A 14,272-nucleotide genomic window follows, 5' to 3' on the forward strand; every position below is an offset into this window, starting at 1 on the left:
AATAAGCAGCGCTGTGCTCTGAGGGTTCGTAGAGCTATATAAATGCTAAATTATTATTAGTGACTAAAGATACTGCATGGTATGTTATTCCAGGAAGCCGCATCAAGCTATTCATTTTAACACGTCATCAAGTTACCATAGTGCACTTTCTAGACGTATGCACCTTTGTGTTACTCGTACTTCACAAAGCTCCTCAAGACTAAAACACTCGTAAGAGGCACTACTTTTTAATATGTAATGATGTGATGACTGTTTGCCCATCACTATGGGCCATACGAAATTCGACACCGCTGTAAAGTGAACTCATTTGTACAGCATTGCATGGTTGCAAGTTTGTCAAATCCCCAGAATGTCCCCTGGGATACTCTGGTGCTCTCTGCTTACCACTTTCTTTCTTTGTACTTGCAGCCCTCTTCTTGGTGACGTCATCACCCCTGCTGAATACTCCAAATATTAGGAAAACACGGTGCCTCCAGTAAGTGTGCTACACAACAGCAAAACAATACATTCCAGGTTCACACAAGAAAAGGTAGGTTTTCTTAGCTTGTTTGAATGAAATGTGTTAATGCTTTAACGGGATATTATATCAAACAAGGTCAGCCTTAGCTCTGTGGCAGCGCCCCAGGAGGGCGAGGGAGACTGGGGCGGGAGGTGAGGGGGGCGGGGGGGTGGTTGGTGGGGGGTGTCTAGCAATTCCAGCCCTGTATAAATGAAATGCCCCAGCAAAAAAGATGAAAACACAAACATTGGGCCTCATTGCAAGTCCAGCGGTATCCCTGCCGGTGCTACCGGCGGGTGACCGCTGGACTCAGAATTATTTACCGGCGCCTGACCTCCCGGTGCCACTGCATCATTCCGAGTCCGGCGGCCAGGAAGTCAGGTGCTGGTATATTTGTAAATCCCCATTCCCATTGAGTTTTATCGGACTCTATGGGAGTGGGGACACGGGAACACCGGCACCGTTGCTAATGGTGCCGTTGCTCATGTGAAAAGTTTGCCTACCGTAACGGCTGCGCCCAGCGGGGTCAGACTTGTAGTTTGCCGGTCCGGAAACAAGGGTGCCAGTGAGCTTCCCGGCACCCTTGTTTCCGGACCAGCAAACTTATAATGAGGCCCATTGTCATTACAACCACAGTTTCAAATACTTTCGAGTGTTTATTAACCAAGAAACTCCACTTTAAAGATGTATAGCCACGGCACTTCTATGCAGCATTGAGAAAATCTGATGTCGATACGGATGCATATGAATGATTACAATAAGATACGACTCAGAAAAACAGTTGAAAGACAGCAACCAGCTCCACATAACAAGGGTGAACCCTTCCTACAAGCTAATGGCACGTTCAATGCAGTGCTGACGAAACTCAATAAAGGGAGGTGGGGGTGACACCGCACAAAGAACCAATTGCCAACCAATACTTAGAACTACTGAAAAATATGAACACATGCACACTGACTAGTCTCCAACACACACCTTTCCTCTACATAATACTGCAGCTCTGCAACAGAGGAAGACAAAACCTTACAGACTTTGACAAAGAGAATGGGGCTCATTATGTGTCTGCCGGTACTACCTGCAGGTTGCCGCCAGACCGTAATGATTTACCAGGGCCTGACTTGCCGGTAACACCAGGGGATTCCAACCCTGGCGGCACGGAAAGTCAGACGCCTGTAAATTGTAAATCCCCATTCCCACGGAGTCCCATAGTCCTCTATGGGAATGGGGAACACTGAAGCACCGGCACCATTAATAACGGTGCCGGTGCTTCCGTGACGGTCTGCTTACCATGGCCGCTGTATCCGGCAGGGTCCGACCTGTCGGGCACAGCGGCTCCGGCATGCAGACGTTTAATATGCCAGTCTGGAAACAAGGGTGCCGGTAAGCTTACCGGCACCGTTGTTTCCGGACCGGCAGGCTCAGAATGAGCCTCAATGTTATGGCTCAAACAGATTGCACGACAAAATCAAATACACTTTCCAGAAAATCACGGAGGAGAAACAACAGATGACAAAGGCAACAGCTGCAACATGCACAAAGTTAATGAACTCCCTAGAGCAACCCCAAATCTACACAAGCATCAACAAAGAAAAATACACAATATTACACACGTCTATGTTCTTATTGTTTAAACACAAGTTCTCCAAACTGCCCAATCCGAAATTTTGAGAAATATATCCTAAAGCACAACCCTTCAAACACAGTTTTTTTTGCAGTTTTAAAAATCACAGCATGACAAGATGGGCCAAGCTTTGTCTCATTTGCTGGGAGGCCCCAGAACACCCCTCTTTCCTGACTCCCCCAATACTTACTGTCCCCCTTCCCCTTACACCTTCTTCATCTCCTTCCCTGATCCAAACTTTCAACCACCCCTAGCACCCCGGTACCCACCTTATCCTATTTTCTCTTGTCAGGGGTGGGTGGGTCAGGCTGACAGGTCGAACACCTTTACCAGTCAACCAGTCGACCAATTTATGACAACTGTATTGACCCAATTATGGTTGCGAGTCAATTTAGCATTTCAAGACACCCAATGTTTGGACAGATGCTGCACTATTTTGATGCCAAAAGTGGAAGCATTCTGATCCTGATTCTCTGAAGAGTTGCACAGGAGCCACTGAGGTGATGTCAGTGAGCATCTCAGATTTGCACCTGCCACCTGATACCTGATTCACAAAGGCTAGACAGGAGCATATCTGGACATGTTAATGTTAAAGGATATTTGTACCATGCACTATCACCACCAGAGTGGTCGCCTGGCTCTCTGGCGGCTCTGAAAAAAAAAAAGGAAGGAGGGGGGTTGAGTTAGTGGAAATAAGCTGGAAAAGTGCAAGAGGGCAGCAATGTGCTGTGGGTCGAGTCTATGTGTGGTTTGTTTTGTTGTGGCAGTGTAGTGATGTTTGTGCGGATTGTTGTGTTGTAGGCTTGTGGTTATGTTTGTGTGTTTGGTTAGAGTTTGAGAGGTGTATGCAGATGGGCGAGATTGTTAGTGGATTGGTTAATTGGCATTGCTGTCCGGAAGCGAGGCGCTAAACTTCCTTATTCTCTCCAGGACATGTCTGCATCAGATTAAGATGCTCACATGGAAATGTGATTCGCAAACATATGACCAAGAGCATTCTAGAGCTGCTCCAGACATCTCCATGTGTGCTCTTGTCTTAGGCTGTGAAAATCAGGAAAATGAGGCAAGTGCAAAATTGAGATGCTTATGGAATTTTTACTCATTTTCCCCAGTGCACATTTTGAGAATCAGGCAGTCTATGTTCACAAATCAATCAGAAAATAAAGTATTTGCAACGACCCGGCGATTACAATAGGGTGTGCAGACACCTTTGACTGAGGTGGCATGAAGAACATGTGTGTGTTCGTTCTCTCGTTCTCGTTCTCGTTCTCGTTTTCTCTCTCTCTCTCTCTCTCTCTCTCTCTCTCTCTCTCTCTCTCTCTCTCTCTCTCTCTCTCTCCACTACCCATATCTACTTTAATTACTAACATTAGTGTCTTACATTCCTGTGTTTAAAGTTTAATGATCATAGTTTAGGATAATTGGGTGTCCAATAAGATTCCAGGGGTAGCACGTGGCACCCCAGACCACTCCCTGGACATGGCACTGCCGGCGAATACACACACACACACACAATATGTGCATTTGCATGGGACCAAATGCAATCGGGATAATCTAGACAGCTGCTGTGAATGTAGATTGCAAGTGCAATTGAGTAGGGCCTTCCCAGGGCTTGCAGAAATACCATAAAGTAGCACATGCATGAACATTGCCAAGAAGAAATCGTCTTTCCATGCCCAGCAGGTGTTTAAAGGTAAAGATGGTGCACTTTTATCATTTCTGAGCTAAGCGTAGACATGGCACACCGATGTGGTATCGTTTGAGCTCTTCGGCTTGTGCACACATAGAAGCAGCCTGCAGACCAGGGGGAAATAGACATCTGCTTATTAAGATTTTAAAGTTGCTCAGTGACAATGGAAATAAAGGATTCAACCATCGTCTAGCTTTTTATAGTTGTATTGGCTGGCTGTGTTCTTTGATGTAATTAGCTGGCAACTTGTATTACACCCATTTGTGTCAGTGCTACTGTGATGGAGTGATAACCTTTATACAAACATCGAGTACACCGCTTTTAGCAGAGAGGATAATGGTTATTCACCCATAGCAGTGGCACAAAGACAAGTAAAGAATCCACTCAGTCACATGGCAGGGTTCCAAATTGCCAGAAGCTGGGAGCTATGAGAGGCTGCTTGGCTTGGAACCAACAGTTACCAGGAGCTACATTTGGCTCCCCAGCTCAACTGGTGCCATAAAGGCACGCCATTTGTGGCATTCCCTCTGTATGTTTGGGAGTGTGTATAAATGAGCTTTGGTACACACCTACAAGACATTTAAAGCATAATGGGTCACATAGGATGGACACAAAGGTGTACTTTGCACCGCATAATGAAGTTAATTTGTGTCACACTATAGAATAGTTCTTGGTTCCCCAGAGGTAGCTCCTGCTTATACGCTGATGCCAGATAGCCAGATAGCCAGAAGCTGCTTTTAGCCCCGGCTAATTAAATCCGTATTGCAATCTCCTACCTGGGTTTTTGTCCAGACATTACACTCAGTCCACATATATGACAATAGCTTTCCAAGTTTTTACCAGGCATTGAAGGTATAGAGATATATCGAAAGGCACCATAAAAGCATTTGACTACTATACTGCAAGACCTTAAAAGGTATGGAAGGCATGCGACGGTCTAAATGGGGTCTGGAACGCATAATGAGCCAATAAACACATTGAATGAATATAATGCAATGTAAGGCATTAGAGTCACAAGATGGCACAACATTCCAGTTGGGCCTTTGAGGGTATTAACAGCATGCAAAGGGTAAGGAGGAAAAGCTCCATAAGATGCATAGAGGCATTACATAAAATGCTATGAGGGCAACTTACCTGAGGACTATGTGATGCTGATTTGATATTGATTACAGATGGCATAGTGAAGGCAACCTCACAATGTGTTATGTTCTGCTAAAAGTCTCTCTGTATGACTCCACCTTCACTAAAAGTGTTGACCATAAGCTGTGGCACGATTAGGGAGTGTGGGATATGATACCTCCTCACAGCCTTGAGAGGAAAACCTTTTGGAGGCCATCATTGCTGCCTGTCAGAATATGAGTGGGAGGGGCCTACAAAAGGCATGGACACCAGGGATATTCTTCAACCAGTTTTTATTGATTTGCTCAACTAATTGCATGGAACAGTTCTTCACAGTCTCTGATATGTTGGGCTTCTCCTGCTCCAAAGAAAAGCCAAATGTTTGAAAGAATCCAACTACAGCAGATGGATAACTAGGCAGTCTTTGAGTAGGAAAGTCAGGCTTTGAGTCCCCTAGCCTCACACTTGTTGTGGCTATGGTTCACAGGTTCTTGTCACTTCTCCCCAGTGGGGAGCCCTTCCCTTTGAGGCTATGGAGGTGAGGCTGCTACCTAATAGTCCCCGGGGGGTTGGTAAAAAGTAGGAGGACCTCATATGAGGAGAATCCCCTCATGGGGATAAGGACTCCCATCCCGTGAAAGACCTCGCTAAAACCTTGTCCCCAGGAGCCAGGGGCCTGTTGAATCATTCCTCTTCCCAACCTGAAACCACAACTGTATGTTATTGTGAAGCCTCTACTGTTGCATCTACAAAGTCAGATAGGACTGAGACAAAGAAGAACCAAAGATAGATACAGAATACCTGTTGAAGGGTTATCCAAGAACTGGCATGAGGTGCTTACTAGGAGGCATGAAAATAACCTCAGAGGCCTGCATAAGCAATCTTGATGCTATGCTGGGGCGGGCTGAGCCATATAAAGTAAAGACAGAGGAAGGACTAGAGGCGTTTGGGAGCAGGACGAGCAGTGAGGGATCTGCCATCCGTCCTGCAGGGTCCAGGAAATTCAAACCTGCACTGCCTGAAGTGTCGAGAGGAATTATGCGAGCCGGAGGGAACCCGGTTTGCTGCCGAAGCAGGAAGAATCCAGCGGTGGCGTGGTCTCATTAAGATGGACCGTGTGGCCCATAAAACACACAGAGACCACTGAAGCAACAACTCTGCAGAGCCGCACAGACCTGAATGTAAGAAAGCAGGAAGACGTGCTGAACGCATACCGTGGCAACAGGGACCTGAGACCCAGGGAAGAACTGCACGCACTCCACAGTGAAGATACAGGTGACTGGAGTTGTGGGAAAGTCGGGGGGGGGGGGTCCAGGAAACCTTAACGGTCAAGTAATCCTCAGGAGTGATATCCCTCATCACAATAGTGAGATATAAAGCCTTAAGAGTCATCTTTTCCTCAGGAGTGATCTCCCTCATCACAATAGTGATAGCCATTGAAGCAAGAGCCAAGTATTCCTCAGGAGTAAACTCCCTTGTCGCATTAGTGATAGCCAAAGCTTCAAGAAACAAGTATTTCTCAGGAGTGATCTCCCTCGTAACAGTAGTGAGAGACAGAGCTTCAAGAATCAAATATTCCTAAGAAGTGATGTCCCTCTTCACAGTGGTGAGACACAAGGCCTCAAGAATATTCTTTGGGAGTGATCTCCCTCATCAAAGTAGTGAGACACAAAGCTTCAAGATCCAAGTATTCCTCGAGACTGATCTCCCTCATCACAGTAGTGAGATACAAGGCCTCAAGAATCAAGTATTCCTCATAAGTGATCTAGCTCACCACAGTAGTGGGACATAATGCTTCAGGAATCAAGTATTCCTCGGGAGTAATCTCCCTCATCACAGTAGTGACACTCAGAAAATCAAGAGTCAAGTATTCCTCAGGAGCAATCTCCTGCATCCCAGTGGTGACACGAGAAACCATAAACCTCAAAGTGCCTATGGAGTGAACTCCCTCATCCCATTGGGAAACTCAGCATATGTGAACAATGCCAAAAGAGCCAAGAGCTGTCCAGGAGTAATCTCTCCGATAGAGAAGTTGTGAAAAGTCCTGATAAAGCTACAGCAAGTGGAGGAAGATTTCATAAGTCAGACCTGCGGGAGGAATTAAAGAGACTTCTAAAAAATTGTCCAAATGACTGTCAAGGGACCGTCGCCAGAACTCTTCCAGATAAACCAGGAGAAGGGAGTCATTTTCCTAGTCTTATCATTCTTGGTAAATCCGACCCTATTGCAAAAGAGTTTTGTTAGGTCAGCCAAAGATTGGATTGTTTCACCGGGAGAAGGGAGTCGATCTCCATGAGGTTTGGATTAAAAGTTCACTGATCCCTTTTCTTCTTGGTTTATTTGTTAGCGGTAGTGATAGAGTAGTAGGTTTGGACAGAGGGCGGTATTTTGGTTTCTTTTGACTTGCATTCTGATGAGCACTCAAGTTATCCTATGTTGAGATAGGTAAAACCCCTCTAGGATTTGGGAGAGGTAGGTTTTCCTCCTTATTTTGAATACAAGTTTATAACCAAAAATATACCACCTTGCCAGCCTTGTTGCTCCATCATGCCACACTATCCTGTCTTATCTGTGGACTAGGCCTACCATCCTCGCCCCTTTCACAAGCTCAGTACTCCACCACCATGGGTTCCACTCTTTTAATTTGGGGTTCCTCCTACTCTGAAATGGCACCAGCTCCGATCTCCTCCTTAGCCACCCCTCCTCCTCCAATGGCTTAATTTTTCTCCTCCTTGAGATAAAATGACTCCTCTTTGTCTCCACCTTTGTCCTGAACCTCTCCTCTTTACTCCTCTGGATTTGTCACCTTCTTCTCCTGATACAACTCCTCTTGATATTGTGATGAATCCAGAGAATGTGTCCCTTCTCCCCCAATGGGGACCACAATCTCCGGGATTATGGAGGTGAATCTCTACGCAAAACCCTTGCTAGGGTACAGGGCAAGCGGGTCCCGCTCAGTTACACCCCTCTTTGCGAACAAGGAATGCCCAAGTAAGTGTTTTATTCCCCCTTCCTTTACTCCCCAGTCACAAGTATTTGTTGGTTACATGGGGGTTGAACAGGACAGTAATGAACAGGGCCCTTTAAGAGTGGAAGGCTTGGGTTCTGACCCAAACTTGTTGCCACCTGTTTTTGGAGAGCAGAACTAATGTACTCTCACTTTTGGTTCCCGTGAGAAACATAAAGCATTATGAACTTCAATGCTGGGAGATAGAAGCAGCCGGAGTGTGAGAAATGCCGTCCCTCACAGGAAGGACGAGAAAGAGTAGCCAGATTATCAAAATGGTGGGCTGAGAGTCTAGGAAGCCTTCAGATGCTGCTGCTTGGTCCAAGTTAAACACCCTGGTAAGCCCGGTACCACCAAAGCAGAAGGAAGCCAAGCCAAGCCAGAAGCAACAGTTGGATGTCACGCCGAAGCAATGTCTTGAGTTCGTCAATCCTGAAAGGAAGAAACTACTGAGAGAAACATGACCGCACAGACCAAAGCAAGGTCTCAGAAGTGGAACCATGCTGGTCAGAAAAACAAAGCCAAGGATGAGCACCGCGGCTGGAAGAAAGGTCCGCAACATCATACCAAGAGTGGGTGAAGGGCAGTGAGGCCACAGCAGAGCCCACACCAGCTAAGAATCTGTACTACCCAAGTGGAGGTGAACAGGCTGGGAAGGCCACACAGGGCTGAGATTCCAAATAACCCACAAAGGGCTTAAAACATTGAAAATGGAAGGATGAGAAAGCCACAAGCCCATGCAGGGAGGAGAGTCCAAAGAACCCACAAAGGAGGAAGAAATTGATACACATAGGAAAGCTGAGCAAGCCTATAGACCAGGTCAGAGTCAAAAGACCTCACGTGGAGGTAAGAAAAGCACTTTACCCAGCAAAGATGACAGGCCCAGACCCAGCAGGAATACTTCAAAGTCCACAATGGGATAAGACATCCCACAACTCGAGTAAGAGGGAACAAGGAAAGGTATGCCAAGATACCAGACATTGCTAAAAGAAGTGACAACATTATTGAGTATTATGAACCCAGACCAACAGGGGTCAGGAGGACCTATAGGTTACTCCGAGGAGAATACATACCGGGAGACGGGATAGGTATCAATCTGTTTGAACTTCCTAAAGAGGCCTTTTTGCATCAAGGAAAACCAGGAGATATTTCCTTGTTATGTTTTGAACTCTAAGGACTCTCACACAGACATAAAAGACATTGAAAGCTCTGTACGAGGGCGTCAGAAAGCAGCCACCTGACACCCCAGTACAGTGGAGTGAAACTTAGTTAGGGAAACTTATATCGTTTACTTTTAGTGGCAGGGCAAGCATAGGAAAGACTAGGTTCTGGACAGAGGACAGAATTTATGTGCGACATCCTGACATGTGTATTCATTTCTTTTTTAAACAGGGACCGGTGCCACAGCTACAGGGTCAGTTGAGGTTTATTTTTGTCATGATCACTGGCCCAAGGACACAGACACCACACCATCAAGTGATGGGGGTAATGGGTCACAGGACATATAAACACAGGGGGCCCGGCTGGATGAAGTCATGGCGCCTTTGGCACCAGGCTCATGTAGAAATATAAACAGGAACGCTTTATTATGGTGCAAGAGTGCTTTATTCACAAGAACTTGGCCACGTGCTGTTATTTCAGGAACATTTCCACGAGCATACTGTTGGGTGTGGCTCTCCAGGCCCAGGCTGCACGTGCAGACTCTAGGAGCGGCAGGTTGTGGCAAGCAGGCCAGGACTGGTGGGCGTGGCCTCTGGAACTCAGCTATATAAGCTGCCTTAGCTCCAATGCCAGCGTTTCGCGTTACTTTGCATTCACATGCAATGTGACGCTCACCGCCGCTTGGACCAGCTTACTTACCTTCCAGCGTTATCCAGCACACACCTCTCGGAATCCGCCGTTCATCATCGCATCTGCATACTCACCCTCTGGAACCCAGCGATCTTGATCCCGATGCCGTGCTCCTCATCCACGAAGTTGATTCCTGTGAAAGAAGACGAAAGACAAGGTTAGACAAGTCATCACCTATCAGTCTAAAGTCGTGCCGCATCTGAACCACGCGTGCAGCTCCAGAAGACCACTTACCGGGTACCGGACCACCGTTGGTTTCATTCCTCGTTCACTCCAACCGCATCTCAAGCTCCGCAACTGCTGCAGGGCCCTCAATATCACCTACACGGAGAGAGAGAGAAAAAGAACAACATTAAAGATGGAGCCAACAACAAAACAGGAAACAAACTATACAAATACAGCGAAAGCAGACTGAAAGCAAACAAACTATACAAATACAGCGAAAGCAGGCTGAAAGCAAATGAACCATACAAATACAGCGAAATTAGGCGAAAAGCAGACAGAAAGTAAACAGGTGGGGAAAGACAAAGACAAGCAGAAGCACTCACCTGGAGGAAGTGGATTAGTCGCAGCTGGACTGGACTACCACGTGCAGGGACCAGTGAAGGAACTTGGTCCCAGTGAGACAAGCGCCCCTGCCAAAAGTAGCAGGACGGAGAGCTCATCAATAACAATAATCAGGTGAGCCTTCTAGGGGCAAAGCAACCTGCGGGTATCATGTCCTGGGAGGAAGGGTCTAGAAGGGGACCTGGATTACACACTGGGATACTCACGTCCCTTTATATTCTCACAGGAGCAGCACTGCCTATTGCTGCAGTTCATGGGATAAGTGCAGTGGGAGAAGCCAGACAAGAGGGAGCCTAATTCCTGGGAAGGCTGCAACCGTGCCCCAACGCCTCCGCAGAGACCAGGTGAGCGTAACAATTTTCCTTTAATAAAACTTGTTAAACCATGCCATGTGATCCGGCAACTATGTCTGGCTTACCACTATACTTAACATCACTATGTTCCATAACCTCTCCTCTTTCCACCTACTGATGTGTAACCTCTTACTCCTGAAACACCTCCTCCTTTTTTAATGTGCTTCCTTTCTTAACCTCTTTTTCCAACTACTGATATTCCACCTCAACCTCCTGATTCCTCAGACCCTTCTCCAAATACTCTTGCCCCCTTTTCCTTGATATACCAACTCTCCCCAACAACTTATCCCCATCTAGCTCCTCCACCCGCTGCTTGCTCCTCCTTCCTCCTCTCCCAGTCTCCGTAATCCTTTCTCTTGCAGATCCCCAAATCTATCCAGATGCATTCTTTCCTCTACTCTAACAACCCATACTTTGTCAGACTTCTAAAGTAACAGGTTACAGCACGGGTTGCTGGCAAGGCTCCGTTATGAATGGCCTGAGCAACTTCCCTCATGGGCCTGTTTGCAGGTGGGGCTAGCTGGGACAGAGGCTGTGGCCATTTTGAATGTAACTAGTGTATATGGCTTCCCATGGCCTGTCTGTTGCCAGTAGCTTCTGTTGGGAACATTTTTATTTATGTGCTATTTTCCCTCCATTTGTGGACCCCGCAAACTTTTTTCTTTTGTTTGGCTTTCCTAGCCTGACTTTCACCAGTGGAGCGCGGCCTTCAGCTGAACTCCCCTGGGCTTTTGCTCACTTGTTATGGGAAACCTGACACGTCCTTCACACAGTCAGTACTGGGTAACTATGTTTCTCTTAGTCTCTGTCTATGTTGCCATTTTTGGTAACTTTTTAACAGTTCACATTGTACCTTCCAGTGCCGTTCGGTGGAATCCCTTTTTGCTTCATGGCCCTAGACACATTGGAAGGATTTTTTGGTGATTGTACGGCTTTGCCTTGGACGAAATGGCAGCAGCAGTTACTTTTTATGATATTTAACTTCTTTTTACTGAATCATATCGCGTTCACCGCATTTTGGTTCAAGACTGTGGCCAGGTCCGAAAATGGCAGAGCCACAAAGTATTTTGTTCTGTCCCATGGCCATTTTGTCCCTTGCCTTCACCCAGGTCGGGTAACCTGGGTTTTCCTTATTTGGGCATGCAGCCTCCCCCAAAAATCGATCTATTTTGCAGGCTTCTGCCTGTCACGTGTGTGTGCCCAGGAAGCTGGTTAGGACTGTCTGGTCCGAATCCACACTGCTGGTGCCAGGATGTCTGGAGTACCTGAATGACTGAGACCACCGTACACTGTGATTGGTCCACAACTGGGATGCCTGCAAGAGAGCAGATCTTCGATTGGAAGTCCTTCCATTCCAGGTCGATCACCTGAGTTCTCACCGATTTACAGAAGGAGCCAAGCCTCCTGCATGAAGAAACAGACTTAAGAAACCACCAGAGATGCTTTGGAAGGTTTTGGCACCCTTTGCCCTCTGCTGTCCCGTCGGACCCCTGCTTTCCTCTTTGATCAAGAAGGCCTGTCAAGGCGCTTTGCCCCTTTGGAGTAGTGGGAACGACGACTCTTGGTGCCCGCTGCTTACCCACCGAACGAGCCCATTCGGAAGTCTTCCTTGGCCAGCCGGTGAACTGTCCAGCTCTACCACAGAGTATCCTGCAGAATTGCTGCTGTCTTGAGTGCAAACCCGAGACTTGGGATATCACTTGCTCGTGATCCTGTGCATTCTCCAACCAAATTCCACAGGCCTAGCTCCTCTGTGTCCTGAATTAGGAGAGTGCATAATGCTACCCGCACCTTTAATTCCTGCGTCACTGATGGTCGCTATAGATCCCTTGCTCTTCTGTTCTCCTGTGCCCTGAAGCCAGCTGCACCAGAATGTTTGTTTGTTTGTTTGTTTAGAATTTATTGTGCGCACCGGACCCTGGGGTATAAGGGCGCAGAAAGTAAGAATATGTACAGCTTAGAGCATAAGTTACAGGTTACAGTTACAAGTTACAGACATTACCAGTTACAGACATTACCAGTTACAGGTGCAAGTTTACAATACAAGTTTACAATCGTATGGTGCAGATACTGTGTAGCAAACAGGCGTGAGCATTATCATGGGTTCAATTAGCAGTTGCTGTCGTTAGCCAGTTGATTACAATTTGCCTGAATTTGGAAAAGGAGTGTTCTAGCCTCGCAGTAGTGGGTAATTCGTTCCACAATTGAGCAGCTTTGACTGGGAAGCTAGCTCCGCCTATGGTGGTCAGTTTAAAGCGTGGTACTTGTAAGCGATTGGTGTAAGCAAGTCTGGTTTGTCTTGTGGGGTGTGTTCTGGTGAATCTGTCCTTAAGATATTGGGGGGCTTTGTTGTGTAGGGATTTGTATGTGAGAGATGCAGTTTTGAGTCTGATTTTCTCATGGGTGGAGAGCCATTTGTGTTTCCTTCTTATTACTGTAATGTGTTCTCTCCTGGGGATGTTCAATGCCGCTCGGAGGGCCTTGTTTTGCTGTATCTGGATTTTGTTTATGATAGATTTAGTGGCTCCTATGTACAGTGCGTTACAATAATCTAGTTTAGAGATGATAAGGGCTCTGGCTAATGTTAGACAACTGTGCTGGGAAAGGAATTGTTTTCCTGCTCTAATGAGCTTACATGTGTAGGCTGTCGAGGAAGCTAGGGAGTTTACCTGTTTGGAGAATGATAGGGTAGAATCAAGGTAGATGCCTAATGTTTTAACTTCTTTGGCAACTTGTATGCAGTTCCCATCTATGATGAAGGAAGAGTAGTTTGAGCTTAGTTTTTTGATGAGGGGTGCGGTGCCTAGGATAAGAAGCTCAGTTTTATCATCGTTCAGGCATAGGCCATGGGTTGCCATCCATGCCTGAACGATGCTGTATATTTTGTTCACCATTGCTAGATCTTTTTCGTAAACCCCTGTGAGTGGGAGGAGGATCTGGGTATCGTCAGCGTAGTTGGTATACCTGATACCCAGATGGTCCAGATCATCAAACAGGGGCTTAGTGAATATGTTATATAGCGTTGGTGAAACGCATGATCCCTGTGGCACACCGCAGGTAATAGGGATGGGGTCTGCAGCTGCTATAGGTGAGAAAACCCTCATGGTGCGGTCACTGAGGAAGGATTGTATCCATGCTATAGCCTCAGTGGAGAAGTGTGCTGCTGAATCTAGGTGGTTACATAGGACTTTATGGTCCACTAAATCAAAAGCGGCCGATAGGTCTAGTAGCAGGAGGAGTGCTGGTTTTCCAGAATCTCTTACTTTGTCTATTTGGGCTTTCAGGTCAATCAATGCAGTTTCTGTACCGTGAAGAGGGCGGAAGCCAGATTGTCGGGAGCCTAGTAGTTGGTTTTGTTCCAGGAAGCTCTGGATTTGTATATATGCCACCTTGTCCAGTATCTTCAGAAGGAACGGTACCGTAGTAATAGGTCTATAGTTAGTGGGTATAGTGGGGTCTAGAGTAGCCTTTTTTAAGAGTGGGAGCACCCAGGACTCTTTTAAGTTACTGGGGATAATGCCTGTGGTAAAGGAGGCATTAATTAACTTGGTGATAAATGGTGCTA

General features: G+C 46.6%; 1 protein-coding gene across 1 annotated transcript in view; it reads left to right on the top strand.

Moving 5' to 3' along the window:
* Positions 1-421: 421 nt before the first annotated feature.
* Positions 422-14,272, top strand: part of FRMD6 (FERM domain containing 6) — a 312,237-nt gene continuing 298,386 nt past the window's right edge. Inside the window, exon 1 of the mRNA XM_069637464.1 lies at positions 422-529. The gene's annotated coding sequence lies outside the window, so the exon portion shown is untranslated. The remainder of the gene's footprint in view (positions 530-14,272) is intronic.

The sequence above is a fragment of the Ambystoma mexicanum genome, chromosome 14 (genome assembly GCF_040938575.1).
Source record: "Ambystoma mexicanum isolate Mex_15411 chromosome 14, UKY_AmexF1_1, whole genome shotgun sequence".
NCBI classification, from domain to species: domain Eukaryota; kingdom Metazoa; phylum Chordata; class Amphibia; order Caudata; family Ambystomatidae; genus Ambystoma; species Ambystoma mexicanum.